This window comes from Aythya marila (assembly GCF_965140915.1).
Source record: "Aythya marila genome assembly, chromosome: 1".
Taxonomy (NCBI): Eukaryota; Metazoa; Chordata; class Aves; order Anseriformes; family Anatidae; genus Aythya; species Aythya marila.
The window spans coordinates 153677981-153691666 of NC_139042.1; the positions used below are offsets into that span (position 1 = coordinate 153677981).

The following is a 13686-nucleotide window of genomic DNA, read 5'->3' on the forward strand; positions in this document are numbered from 1 at the left end:
CAGCACCGGATGGCCATGGGCCAGGGCAAGCACTGTGTTTCCTAAAGGGGCTCCTGCCCTCCTGTAACAACTTTTCCAGTCATCAACATCCCTTTTTCCACAGGCCACTAGCAGTCCTTAGGCTGGAGGATGGACTGGAGCCCTGTGGGAAGAAAAGGAAAGAAAATAAAAGACTTTTGTGAGGCTGAGCCCCGATGGGGACAGGACAAGCACCGGGCAGGGCCATCACCTGCCTCTGCTCTGGGGCAGGGGAGACGGCCGCCATTTTGTGTGGGGATGGTGGGTGGAGCCCATGGCAGAGGCATGAGGTGGCACAGCCTATTCAGTGGCCCCACGGTGTACCTTCAGCCTTTAATCACCCGGGGAGAAACCTTAATTACACATTTTTTTTCCCCTTGCATTTACATGGTCCATAAATACTTTGCCATCTGAAAGAGACGTAGCACAGATGTTGGCCAGGCAAATCTTCAGCGCTCTGTGTAGATGGCAGTTGCTCTCTTCAGGCCGTCAGCCTCCTGCGGTGCACCCCTGCTAGTGACTAAACTGGTGCAACAACTAAATAAACAGATGTGCTTTTTTTTTTTTTTTTTTTTTTTTTTTAATAAGATTCAGATTTTCATGCCATTTTCTCACAGCTCAAAGACAGCTCCCCTAATGACGATAATCCTGAAGCCTGCTAAAATCCTGGATGCTTTCTTATAGTACCTCCCTCTTGGCCCATGTCTGTGCTGCTCGAGATGACCCTTTTGTTTGCTTGTATTTTCTGTGCACCTACACGTGAGAGACACATCTTCTCACATGTAGGTGCACTGTGTGACCTGCAGACTCTGTCACATCAGGGGGATGTATGGCAGGAGAGGTGCCTTACAAGTTCAAACAGGTAGTTTATGACCACCCATCACCCGATATTAGAGAAGAGGGTATCTTTCAGGACACACTTGATGGCTTGCTCCTGTGAACACTATTTGTGTCCAACAGTGTCCGGTATTTTCCAGACAGATGCACTGAATACCCAAGTGTTGAGCAAGTTATGGGGTGCCCCTGTGCTTAAGATGCAGCTGGAGTGGCGAACAGCTGTAGCGTTCACAGAAACTGCTCTTGAGCAGCTGTTACCCTGGCAGTAGAATAATAAAACCACACTAAGCTGAGCCCCACACCCGGCTCTGTAAGCTGCCGTGCCTGCGAGTTCCTGCGTGGTTTGTGGTTTGCACCCTGCCGGCTTGATTGGCTGTGCTTGGCGAGGGAGAGGTGAAGATGCCTCAGTGAAGTCCTGTGTGTCCTGAATGGCTCTGCAGGCTTCAACCCGTGCTGAGCACTGGCACTGAAGGCAGGAGGCAAGTTGGTTATCTTGTTATGAAACTCCTACTGCTCCCCACCGTTTTGTCTCAGCACAGATCCTGAAACAGCAGAGTGCAACCAGCCCTCAAAGGTACAGATCTGCTTGACTCCTTGCTTCTTTCGCTATGAAGTTTTAAGAGTAGCGTTGGCTAAACTAGCATGGCATTCTCTGCAGAGTTTAACAAGGAAGATCTTACATGCAAGGCTGAGAATTCAGTGTGTTTTCACTTCCACCACAGCTGCATCAAGCTTTTCTGTTTGTCACTGGGGGATCAGGAATGTTCTCGGAAGAAGAAAATAATGTTTTCTTTTGTATTGTTTTATAGTCAGAAGGACAAAGCAAAGGGAGATCCAGATTTCCCAGAAACTTTAAGGTTGCCCTGAGAGAGATCAGGCTATTGTGTCTCCAAGATACCCAGTGTGATCATACTGACTGGGGCAAGATGCCTAGAAAGAAAAAATGCTTCTGGCAACTGCAGATCTGGCATCACTGACCCTTTTCTTGTTGTTTCCTGTGAAATGTGCTAAAGTCTCAAGGGATAAGGCCTGAATGTAATTTCTCCTTAATTGCTTCGTTAACATTCTTATGAAGTTTTTTGGTGGACTGTAAGCGCAACATGCAACACTGGTATGAGACATTTTGTTAGGATGGCATGCTAGAGAGCTGCGTGGCATGGTCTATGTATGTTTCACGTATGTTTGTGTGTATGGAGAATGCTTGAACTGCTTGACCTGTCTTGCAGTTCACTTTGGAGCAAAAGGATATCAGTCTCCAGGACATTATTTAGCAGTGTGTATTAGTACAATTTTTTTCTAGAAAAAATAATGTAAACTCTTTTCAGCAACAGTGGGAGAAGCTGTTGCATACTTGTCTGGAGAAGAAAGGTTTTGTATTAACTGAATTTCAAGTAAATGGGTATGGCAGGAAGAGCTGGGCTTTTGGGTGAGAAACCCTGAAGCCCGTTGTTTGTGTTTTGGCATGGCCCATACTTTAGCCTCTGTCCCAGGTCTGTGAATATGCCATGAACCCTGTCTATGATGTGACGGTGAAATGAATTGGGGAAAAGATATGAAGAAAACCTGTGAAGAGGGGAAAAACGAACAAACAAACAAAACAAAACAAACAAACAAAAAAACAAAAAAAACAGTTTGTATCCCGCTGAGTCAATTCCTCAGACTTTCCCATCAAGTGATATTTATCTCTGCATCCTTTCTTGCATCCAAATTTGGTAATTCCCCAGATAAGAGATTAAACACAAAATAGCCCTGTATGTGCAGGAAACAGAGTGACCTGGAGGTGGATGGATAAGCGATGTGAAACATACCCATATAAATATGGCTTAATTTTGTTGTCTGGATTTGGAAGTTAGCTTCGTCTCTACTATTCTTCTCCATACACAGCTTCTAAAATTGTTACGACTGAGGTATCTTCCAGGGCAAAACAAGAATTGACTTTTCACAAGACAGAATTTTTACAGTTCCTAGAGTACCAGGGCTCTGCTGTTCAACTTAGCTGTCTGTCCTATCTCATATACCTTTTTACATTAGTTTGCAGAAGGTATAGTATGTCTGGAAGCCTGTCTGGTTTCCATAAGTTATAGCCATTACTCTATAATAAAAGACATCACTTCTCTCTTCAAACCTTGTCTTCTCTTACCTAGTCATACAGAATATTTTTTTCCACACTTCTTACCTTCCACTCTTGCAACCATATGTCACTGCCCTCCATTTTCACTGATTCAAGGGCAGCAGCATGAGGAAGTAATGCCCTCCGTACAATGCTACACGTTGCCCTCCCCATCAGTTTGCAGCTTGACAGCAGCTCTCTGTGGCCACAAGCAATATCTGAAAGTTTGGCAGGCAAGAGGTTGCTATTAAGCCACAGGTCTGGAACTACTGCTGTAGGCAGTCTTTTTTGGTTTATTTTTACTGCCTGACATAATGAAAATGATCTTCATCCCCTTCACTATGTTTCTTCCCCTAACAGTATTTTCACTTGAAATTCTCCTCTTAGTAGAGCTGTAAGATATACGCCATAAAATACACTCGCTGCCAAGTTTAGTCTCTGATATAAGTAGTCAGAAGGGCCCAACCACTGTGGCTGGGGAAATGCCATATGTTTTACCAGTAATGAAGCACTTCTACCACCACTTGGTATCCCTATGTGTTTGGGGCTCGTTTTAGTTTCTTTCATTTTTATGATATAATAAGGCCCTATCTTCCTCTACCTTTCTCTTTTCCCTCCAGAGTCTGGTTTTAGTGTAACAGAAATGTAACTATCCTGTCTTCTTTCAGTTCCTTAAAATGCTACACAGAATATGATGATTGTCACACACTTGATCTGAGGCTCACGGCTGGCTGCAAGCCATGTTCCAGTCAGCACAAATGGCATCCATAAATCCCTTGACATATTTCAAAAATCTTCACTTTGCAGCTCCCTTGAAGGAGACTTCCTATTTTTTTCAGCTAAGTTTTCCACCATTCTTCGTACTTTTGGGCGGCACCAAATGAAGTGTATTGCCATCAGGGGTTATACGGCAGCAACTTTAGTTTTCCTGTATAATCGTTTCTTCTTAATGTCTGCACAGATTTTTGGCTATTGATGGGAATTTTGCCTCTTTGCCCTTATGACGGGGTCAGTATGAATGCTGTTACTGTATAGTTATAATCAGACTTATGTAAATGAATGTAAAGTCATTGAGATGTCAGAAGCACTAAAGCCGTACTAGTTTAACTAACCTAATAATCTGCAAAAATGAACAGGCCTTCTGAGAATCAAGCTTTATGGCTCAAAAGCCATAACCGCAGCCCATGTCAGTACCTCCATGTATGACTATGCTGTACTTTATAGATGTCTCCTACAGTTCAAAGAGGTCGAGTAACTTGTCTGGAGGTGTACAGCAAAGCTTTACCTGAGCTGGGCTTAGAAACTGGATTCTTGGTCTTGTTTCTTAATCAGTAGACAAGGCTGCCTTTTTTCTGTGTTTTATAGTGACAGTCTCATTTTAAATGTGATTTCAAATAAGCACTTTTTAAAAAAAGAGTGCAAAAGGGAGGGACTTGCGCAAACATGAGTGGAACTGGTAGTGATACTAGCTAGGCTAACAAGCGTAGTAGGTACTATCACCTTCATGTTTCGAGGTACAAACTGATTCCCATGATATAGCCATTTGAGTGGGTTGATGCTCTACTCAGATGTTTCTGATCTCTGGTCCCTCTTGTGCCAGGGATATCAGGCTTACCTAGCTGCGTAGTCTGGGTGAGAGGAAGGGCATCTTTTCTTCTTTTGGCTTTAGCCCAGAATACTGTCTCTGAAATATAGTAAATACTGTTGCTAGCTTCAGATAGATGAGAATGAAAAAAGTGATCTTGGAAGGGTCTGAGTTCTTCCTGTAGCCTTACATTTTTTGAAATTGTTTTGCTGATTAGAGAACCACACTAAAGTACCATTTAAATAACATCTAAGCAGGGGAGACTAACCTTTGAGGAATAAGCTTGCTAAGAAGGGCCACATTATGCTGGCACTGAGTTCATAGGTTAGTACTGTGAAATATTATGAGATGAAAGAAAATGACTGGAATGCCTAAATGAGCAGTATGCACCAATACATGATGAAATCCTTTTTTCCTCTCTCTCGGAGCTCCAACATCCATCCTTCTTCCCTCTCCCCAAGTCTATAACCTTTTTTACATGCAGCTTTATCTTTTCTGAGCAGTGTATGGTTATAATTGCATACCATTCTTTTCCCTGAGGCACTGTATGCCTTGTGTTCTCTAGACGTTTCTTTCTAGTTCCCCAATTTATTTATTTTTTATTATCTCATCGTGACAAATTTGCCAGTAACCCTTAGAGTAAAAACTTCAACCCTCAGAGCTCTGGCATCTCTCTTTTATTTTTAAAATCTAGCTACATAAATAACAACATCATGTTTCTAGGTCGTAGCCCCTCCAAGCTACAGCTGAGTTCTGGCACAGGAGACACACTCCTTAACCCTGCAAACTAAACAGGGATTATCTTAGGATGTGGGCAAACTTCTAAAATTATCTTGGTGCACGACTGTGCTCTGATAATTGTTTTTCATGCAGAAGTGTGTAGCATCTAAAGATAAGATACTGGAGGCATTCTGGCTGTTTGTACATGGGATTTGCTGTACCAGATCAGACTATCCATATATCACGTCCCGTATGCTACGCAAATAGTGGCTTAAACATAATGATTTGGAGAAAGGTGGCCCAACCCTCTGTCAGCTGGGTATGCAGAGCTCTTGCATGGATGGAACAAATACTTTCTAACAGGGCAACTAGTTTACAGAGTGAAGTTTCAAGTTGTATTATCATTATGCTAACAGACTCATAATGCTTTTGTTGAACCCTAATGTGTTTGGCTCCTCCTTTTTTAGTAATCCTGACAGCGTAACAGATCTCTGAGATTCAATCCATCAAACTAAAACATTTTCCTGATTTTGTACAGTATAGGAGAACTGAATCTGGTCTCAATGTATTTTCCTGTCTTGAACAAAAGGAGAATCTTAATTCATTGAAGTCATTAAATACTTTGAGAAGGGAATGAATAGAATTGCAATATTACGTTGCTAAAGATTATATAGGTGTTGTCATAATGTCATTACCTTCAGCAGGAGCAATGTACAGCAGTGGCACCCTTTGCCTACTGATTTGGTATAGTGTATGTTTCTATCTCCTCTATTCCAAGTAATTACAACTGTGATACATGCCTAAATGGTTTAATGCTATCTTCTCCTTTTGCTGTAATGATACCATGCAATAATCAAAGCCTCTGAATGTTCGTGATGTCAGAGAAGCTTTAAGTGATGTTCAAGAAAATATTTTTTCTTTCCCACGACATCACGATGAGGCAGTTCTCAGTGGGGCTGATACCTCTGTGCACAGTTGGAGTTTCATCATTAAGAGCAGCAGCTGCTTCTGTCTGTTTCCAAGAGAAGCGAAGCCAAGTGTCCCTGACAAAAGATGATGGAGTCTCCAATGTCTGCAGACAATCCTGACGTGAAGCGATGAACAATTTGAAAGGGCCATGCTAGCTGTGGGCAGCTTGGGTATCTTGAAAAGTCCCTCTGTAGCATCCCCTGAAGGAAAAAATTAAACACCAGGGTTTTTTTGAAGGGGATTTTTTGATAAAGAAATAAGATAAAGATAAAAAGGCTACCAATTTTGGGAAAACCTTAAAATGTTTTCAATGCGAGATTTTTACGATCTTTGAGTAGAATGACGATCTGGATTAATCCATTATCAAGGTTACAGAAACAAATAAAAGATCAAACCCAAAGTGTCAAGATTCTTAAAGAATCTACATTTTAAATTAATTTTAGTCCTTAAATTAGTTAGTAAATTTAAGTCTAAATTCTCAGAAAATTCATTATGTGGTCTTACAGTTAGTGCTGTAATTCTCAATGAATGTGATGCTTCTCATACATTAAATAAAACACTGGCTTTTAATTTTAAATATAAGACTGAACTCAGCTGTAAGTACACAGATATGCCAAGTACCTCCATAGTTTTATTTTGTTTTTATTTTGATTTTTCAATACTGTTCTGGTTTGGTACCCTTGGCTGTTGAGGTCACTGTGGGAAGCAGGGTTGAAGCAAACACAGGATGATGGCTGTAGACATTAATTGTTCATTAATAATTGTAGCTTCAGAATGGGTTTAGAAGTACTTTCCTAAATCTCCAGAGCTTCTGAGGGTCAGCTCCTTAAGCACCCTGAGCTCTATTATTAATTAGTTCCTTCACAGCATGGCTTCAGCTGACTTTCAGACACTGTTGACACCATATCCTTTGCACTGACAGGGGTTATTTCTCCACTGTGAAAAACAGGCAATTCCTTAATATTCAAGTGGTTTACTCAAGGTCTACTCCTCAATATGGAGTATCAGGGAACAGAAAGCACAGGTGATTTGGTGGCAGGGTGGGTGGCTTTGGTCAATACAATACAACTGCCTGGAAGGTACCTCCAACAGCTACATCAAGGGGATAATTCCAACAATTTATTTATACAATAGCTGTCTTAATGAAAAATAAATAAAAAAACAGTTCTTGCAATGAAGGTAAAGTCATTAAAGTCATAGCAGAAGATGACCCAGGCTTCAGCAAGCTCTCAGTCTAAAGAGAAAGGTAAATGAAGTGTGGAAAGTAGAGGGGAGGAAAGACGAAGGGCTTGTTCGAGTGAGGAGCTCCCTCAGTGTTGTCCTGCCAGGGCAGTGGCTTGGGGACAGTTCTTTGGTGGCCTCTGAAACTCCTGAATAAGAGTTCCTTTTTCTGGCTTGCTTTCCATCTCTTTGGTAGTACCTCAAAGCTCCCCACACCTGCTTTTACCTGTATTATTACTGAATCACTGTAGTAAATCAACAGGGGTGCCACTCAACTGAAGGATTCCTTTCCTCTCCATAGCCAGCTAAAGAGCTTTTACAGCTTTTGCCTTTCTTTGCATGCTACAGCCTCCAGAGGCACTGAGAATGGTAGCATGCTTGTAACCACTGCTTTGAGTCTTTTAAGCACCTTCTGGTTTCATCTGGTAATTTAGGGGGGATTTCAAAGGAAGCTCTCTGCACTTCAGGAGATGGTGGTAGTGACTCAGAGGGAATCGAGCCCTTCCCTCTGCCTCAGTGCTGAATGATTTGTCCTAACGCACTTCTTGCAAGTGAGACCCCTCGACCACAGCTTGATTACCTGTGGTCATCAATTGTCCTTCGGCTAATTGCGTAAGTCTGAAGGTGTTTGCCCTGATAGCCCAGGCAGATTTCAGTTTGCCTTCTGCACATCTGACATTTTGATTTTAATTGGGCAGTTGTTGCTTCTGCTCCTAACCTGCTGTGCACTGCTGAAAAGCACGGGAGGATGGATTTCATTGTTAGGTGAAGGGATAGATACAGAGGCGGAGAAAGTGGCAGCCAAACCGGAGGTACCCTCCGGGGTAAATGTGAGGTCGAAGGACACAGTTGTCATGTTCTAATATTCAGGCTTACTGGCTCTGCTACTGCATACCAGCAGTGTCCAGAGAAGCACAATTCTCAATGAGGCTGCGGCAAGAAAAGAGCTCATAATAGGGTTTCTTAATTAAACTGCTGGGTAGTTCTAGCAAGAGAAGCCAAAGGAGCAGCTGTAATCCTTTAAAACACACCAGGGAGAAGCTACAGCAGTGTGTGGCCCCTGCACCCTGCCCAGCATTGCTGCATCCCCCTCTGATGAAGCCAATCAGGATGAAAGAAATACAAAGTGAGGCTGAATTTAATTCCTGGTTTGTGAAACATGGTGGAAATCTCTTGGGGTGAACAGCAGTTATTTTCTTAATGATTTACTGCTGTTTGGAACTGTTTCTGTTTGGTATGGTTAGTTTTACTTTTTTTGTATGAAATGTTTTTAGCCTTCAAGCAGGATGTTCTTTTTGAAATGTTCTTCTGTTCAGTCTAAACAAGCCTGGCATGACATTTTCTAAGGGGGTGGTGAAAAATGCATCAACTTCTGCTATACAATCTCAAACACCTAATTGGCTTCAGCTTGGGAAGGGTTGAGTGCCTACCTCTTTCCTTGACCGTCTGCAAAGTCCAACCATTTTCAGACTGAGCAACCAAGAAACAGTATGCCAAAATTTAGTGAATGCTTTTTCAGGATATTTGGGGATTAGCATCTGTTCCAAAGGTAATCACTTTATTAAGTATAGCTTAATTTTTGAAAAGCTGCAAGCTAAAACAAAAAGCTCATCTTCAAGACTAAAGAGACATCACACTGTAATCAAGTATTACAAGATATGCAATAGCAATGAAACTGAACATTACAGTTTCTTAAATCTGATAGCAAGTAAAATAGATATGAGTAGAACAAACTGGTAGAAAACGGAACAGAAAATGGAAGTGCAGTCAGCAGAGAGGTTTGGGTATTTTTTGTGTGTTTTATATGGAAACAGAAGTTTAGTATTGAAAATGTTCTTAGTTTATTCAGTTTGAATAAAATTCATCTAGTTCATCAGTGAAGTAATCACACTAATCCCTATTTTGAGGGTATAAGTCTTGGAGAAGTGCATGGACCTTGCTTGAGTCTTGTGATGAGTAGTTCTTACCATAGGCTGGTTTCCCACTGCAGAGCCCTTACCACATTCATGATGCATCTTGAAGGGTGAGAGCTGCACAGTTCCTACACTTCACAGCTCTCAAAACTGTCTTCTGCAGGTTTTCTAAGGTATGTAGAAGAGGAGCACCTCTTGAAGGCTGTATAAGATACATGACATAGATCGCCTTCAGTGTCTAGCTTGGTCTTTTTATTTTTTATCTGCCGTGTCTAACCAAGATTTTTTTTTTTTTCATTCTGGAATTTCCTTATTTCCTTTTTTTTTTTTTTTTTTTTTTTCTTCAGAATTCTATCTACAAACAATGCTTTTCTAAAGTTATGTAGTAAAAGTGTAAGGCATACAAAATTCAGGAAATAATAACTGTAATGATAATTTTAGTGTGTTTTGATAATATGCAACTGTATAATTGGAGTCTAGCACTGAAGTCAATATGATTTTTTAAAATATATATTTTTTAATCTTTTAAGGTAAATACTGAAAGGAAAACTTGAATCATTTAATGAACATTTTGTACCTAAATGATTTTCAGTATGCCTTTGATCTACATAGGTACATAATTTCTTATTGCCTGATTGAGACTCGTGTTGCGTTAGAGTAGTTGCTGTATAAAAATTGGGTTGCATCCTCATCTTATATAATTTCAAAGTTATCCCTGCCATGAGCAGGGCCTTGAACTGAGTGAACTCCACAAGTCCCTTTTAATCTAATTATTGTAGGATTCCATAAACAGTCCCAACCCATTGGTTTTTGTTAAGTTGCACCATATAGAAGAATACCATCTGTGACCGCCTGCTGCTCCAAGTAGTTTGCATTAAGTACAGGGAAGACAGTCCAAAGAATAAGGAAAAAGAGATATAACAATGAAAAAACACAATCAATTCAGTACACTGGCAATATTATTATGATAATTTCTTTTCAACTCTTTCATGAGGTGATTCTTAGATGACAATGCTCCCATCAGCACAGTGTGTTTGGGAGAATACTTGTAGGAACAAATGACTGTGACGTTTTATTGTGTTATGGAAGAAATAGCATGTTGTCCTCTCCTCGTAAACCAGACTGAAATGTTGAATGCAACAGCTGGCTTCTTTAGATGTGCGCACACCTATTTCTCAGACTTGAGAGTTGAGGTAAAACAATTGCACTCTCACAATTGCAGGAGCTGGTGGGGCCAGAGCTGATTTTCAGAGGGTCTGTGAACTGATTTGTAGCTGCCGTAGATCATGCTGTGCCACTGTCCTGATTACCCATGTGTAGATTCTCTCCCCATTTCACCACCACTTCCAATGGCTATTGCACCTTTTTGGACCTCAATAGGTGTGCCTTGGAGTAGACACACTAATTAAAATTGGATTTCCAGCTCATTCCATTTTATCTGATGTACAAAACCAATACAAGCATAGTGGATAGGTTGAAACTGCAATAATATGTCTGGGGTTGTAACCCAAATAAATAGAAAAGTATATTTTTGTAAACTTTTTTTTTTTTTTTTTTAATGAGAATTGCATGTGCTTCTTTATTTAATAGGGCAGAATCTGTGTAGGCTATACCCAATGTTTAGGCTTTCAGATACAGAAAACGTATGAGACTTAATATGAATACAAATGTCATGAATATACGCTTTTGTTTCCATTAAAGTAATTTTACTTGGAGATTTACGTACTGCCATTCAGTGGTTTGTATGCAAACAGTGGCTTTGAGAAAGAATGACTGAATCTGAGAGAGGTGATGTCCAGCCCATATTCACAAGGTTAATTGAGTGCAGTATCAATAACTTGCAGAATAGAGGTGCAGGTGCCGGGGTAGGGAGGATCTGCAGTGCATTAAGCAGTAAGGAAATCTTAATTTAAAGAATACAGTAAGTTGAACATTACCAAGAAAAAATTTAATTATAATAACGCAGATCTTGGCAATACCCTTTACCTATGTGACACGCTGCAAGTCCTGCTTTGGATGCAAATACGTTGTTAACTCTGTGCAAAACCAAACCTGACTGCTTTTAGTTTGAGACAAGATCCCAGTGCTCTGCTTGCCACACACAACTGATGTTACGTCTCCTCCAGAATTAGTTCAAGTGTGACCCTCTGCTTCCATATCACAGCCAGATTCTCCATCTTCATCCTTCTTTGTGACATAACCTTGAGTAGTCTCATGAAGCATCTTTTAGGTTCGCCTCCTTCACCTTCTGAAAATATTTTCTTGGCAGTGTTTCACCAGGATCTTCATAGTGATAGTTTTATTTTTTTTTTTCTTTTCCTTAAGCAAGGGCTAAATCGGTCTCTTTGTCCAGAATTTCAAGCCCAAGGGCTTGAACTGAGGCTCCCCCAAGGGCTTGAACTGAGGCTCCTAAGCCTCATAGGTGAGCATGTGTTTTAAAATAATATAATACTTACAGTTGCTAAATATGCATGGCTCAGACTTCAGTGGGAAGTATAAGCAGTCAGACTCTGCAAACTTGTGCTTCCAGCTGGAATTACAACCAACGGAGAAGGAGCATAACGTTAGGCCAGCTCACGCTTTAAGAAGTTGCCATATATTATTATTTCCATTGAGGTCTAAATAAGTGGTTCATTGCTGCTGATATTTGACTAGTGCCTAAATTCCAGATTCAGCTGATACCTGTTCCCGGATGCCCCCTGTCACCCACATGCACCTTCCCTCCAAGTGTACACAGACCAACTCATTCACAGTTGCTCAGACCTGTGTTTGCCAAGGAAAACACAACACACATCACCTGAAGTGTGCTCGCGGGACCTCTGTTCCTCCGTTCAGGCATACTGCAAATGAACATCTTTCATTTATAATCAGATCCCTAGAGATACAAATGTTCAAACATACTTTTGCTCAGATGTGTTCAGGCTTGCATGCAGAATGCCTGCTCTCGTACAAGGGCAGAAGAGGCAGTTTGCAGGCTGCTGCGCTCACCCAGACATGCATGTAATCCCACTTTCTCACACGCATGCAGCCTGCTGTTTTCCATGTGTGTATTATAGAAAAAAAAATTGTAAATCTCTTTTTTTCCCATCCTGCCTAACATGCAAATGTGGATAGCACATTGAGATTAGAAGTAAATGTAGCAGAATGACTTCAGTCAACCTCAAATGTCGAATGACTCATTCACACCCTTTGCGCAGTGTTCCCTTTTTGCCACATGCAATCTATTGAGCAGTCTGGCGGCTGCGTGGTTCCCTGCTGCAGAGCTGCAATCGATCGCTCGCTCGCTCGCTGGAGGAGCGGGGCCGTGATTAGCCATGCAGGGTGTGCAGGGGTTACCCGGTGAGGTTCCCATCAGCCTCACTGCTGGGAAAGTTCCCGTGCTGCAGGCGTAGGAAGCGTGGGATGTCGGGTCTCATCTCTGCCTACAGGAACTTTGTGTGCTTAATGACATCTTAGTCTGCACATCAGTTCAGCAACCGATATTCCTACATCAGGATGAGGTCTGGATATTTCTACTCCAGATGCTGAGACCCTATTCCAATTTGATTAAACTTATTTATGGATTAAGATAAACAAGGACATGTTGTTCCTACTTGAGAGTAAAAGTGTCTACACATTAAATCATTCAAGAACTGCTGCTGTACTTTAATTTCAAAGGTATCGTAATCCAAGTGAACTAAAAAATGCATAGACAAGCATGAAATATGTTCCATGCTTCTACTTAAAATGCTACGATTTCTGTGCAGAGACAAACCCCAGGAATAGTAACAAGCTGGCGCTCACATTTACCTTACAATCGGAAGAAAAATTGGATTGACTGTTGGAGTTGCATCTTTAAACATATGAATTATTGTAATTGATTGCTTTTAAAACCCTTTCAGAAACATTCCCAAGTGCAGATTCGTGCGGGCTGACTTTAATTTATGGAAAGGCTGTTTTGTAGCACTTAAGCCTTGTAAAAGGGGTGCTGTGTTTAAATGGAAGTTGGGCCATGAAGATCCATTAAGCAGAAAAAAAAAAAAATAACAGCTAATGCAGCACTGAGGCTCAGAATGTAAATATGCAAGTAGTGACATTATGTAACGAAGGTACCATAGGAGTGCTAACTGTACCATGTGGCAGATACTTCTAGCAGGGTTTCAATTTCTCTGTCATTGCCTAAACACAAAATTTTATATAAAAGTCTATCAGATGTTCTTCTCAGAACAGATGTGGCTGTGAGCTGAAATTATGTACAACACAGCCAAGATAAGAGGACTCTTGGAACCTAATTATCAGATTTCCTATGTTTGTGTTTAGATTATCATAGCTAA

General features: G+C 41.0%; 1 protein-coding gene across 1 annotated transcript in view; it reads left to right on the forward strand.

Annotated features, from left to right (window-relative positions):
- The first annotated feature begins 1292 nt into the window (after positions 1 to 1292).
- The window catches only part of GRAP2 (GRB2 related adaptor protein 2), a 38235-nt gene continuing 25841 nt past the window's right edge, over positions 1293 to 13686 (forward strand). The window contains exon 1 of the mRNA XM_082756801.1: positions 1293 to 1429. The gene's annotated coding sequence lies outside the window, so the exon portion shown is untranslated. The remainder of the gene's footprint in view (positions 1430 to 13686) is intronic.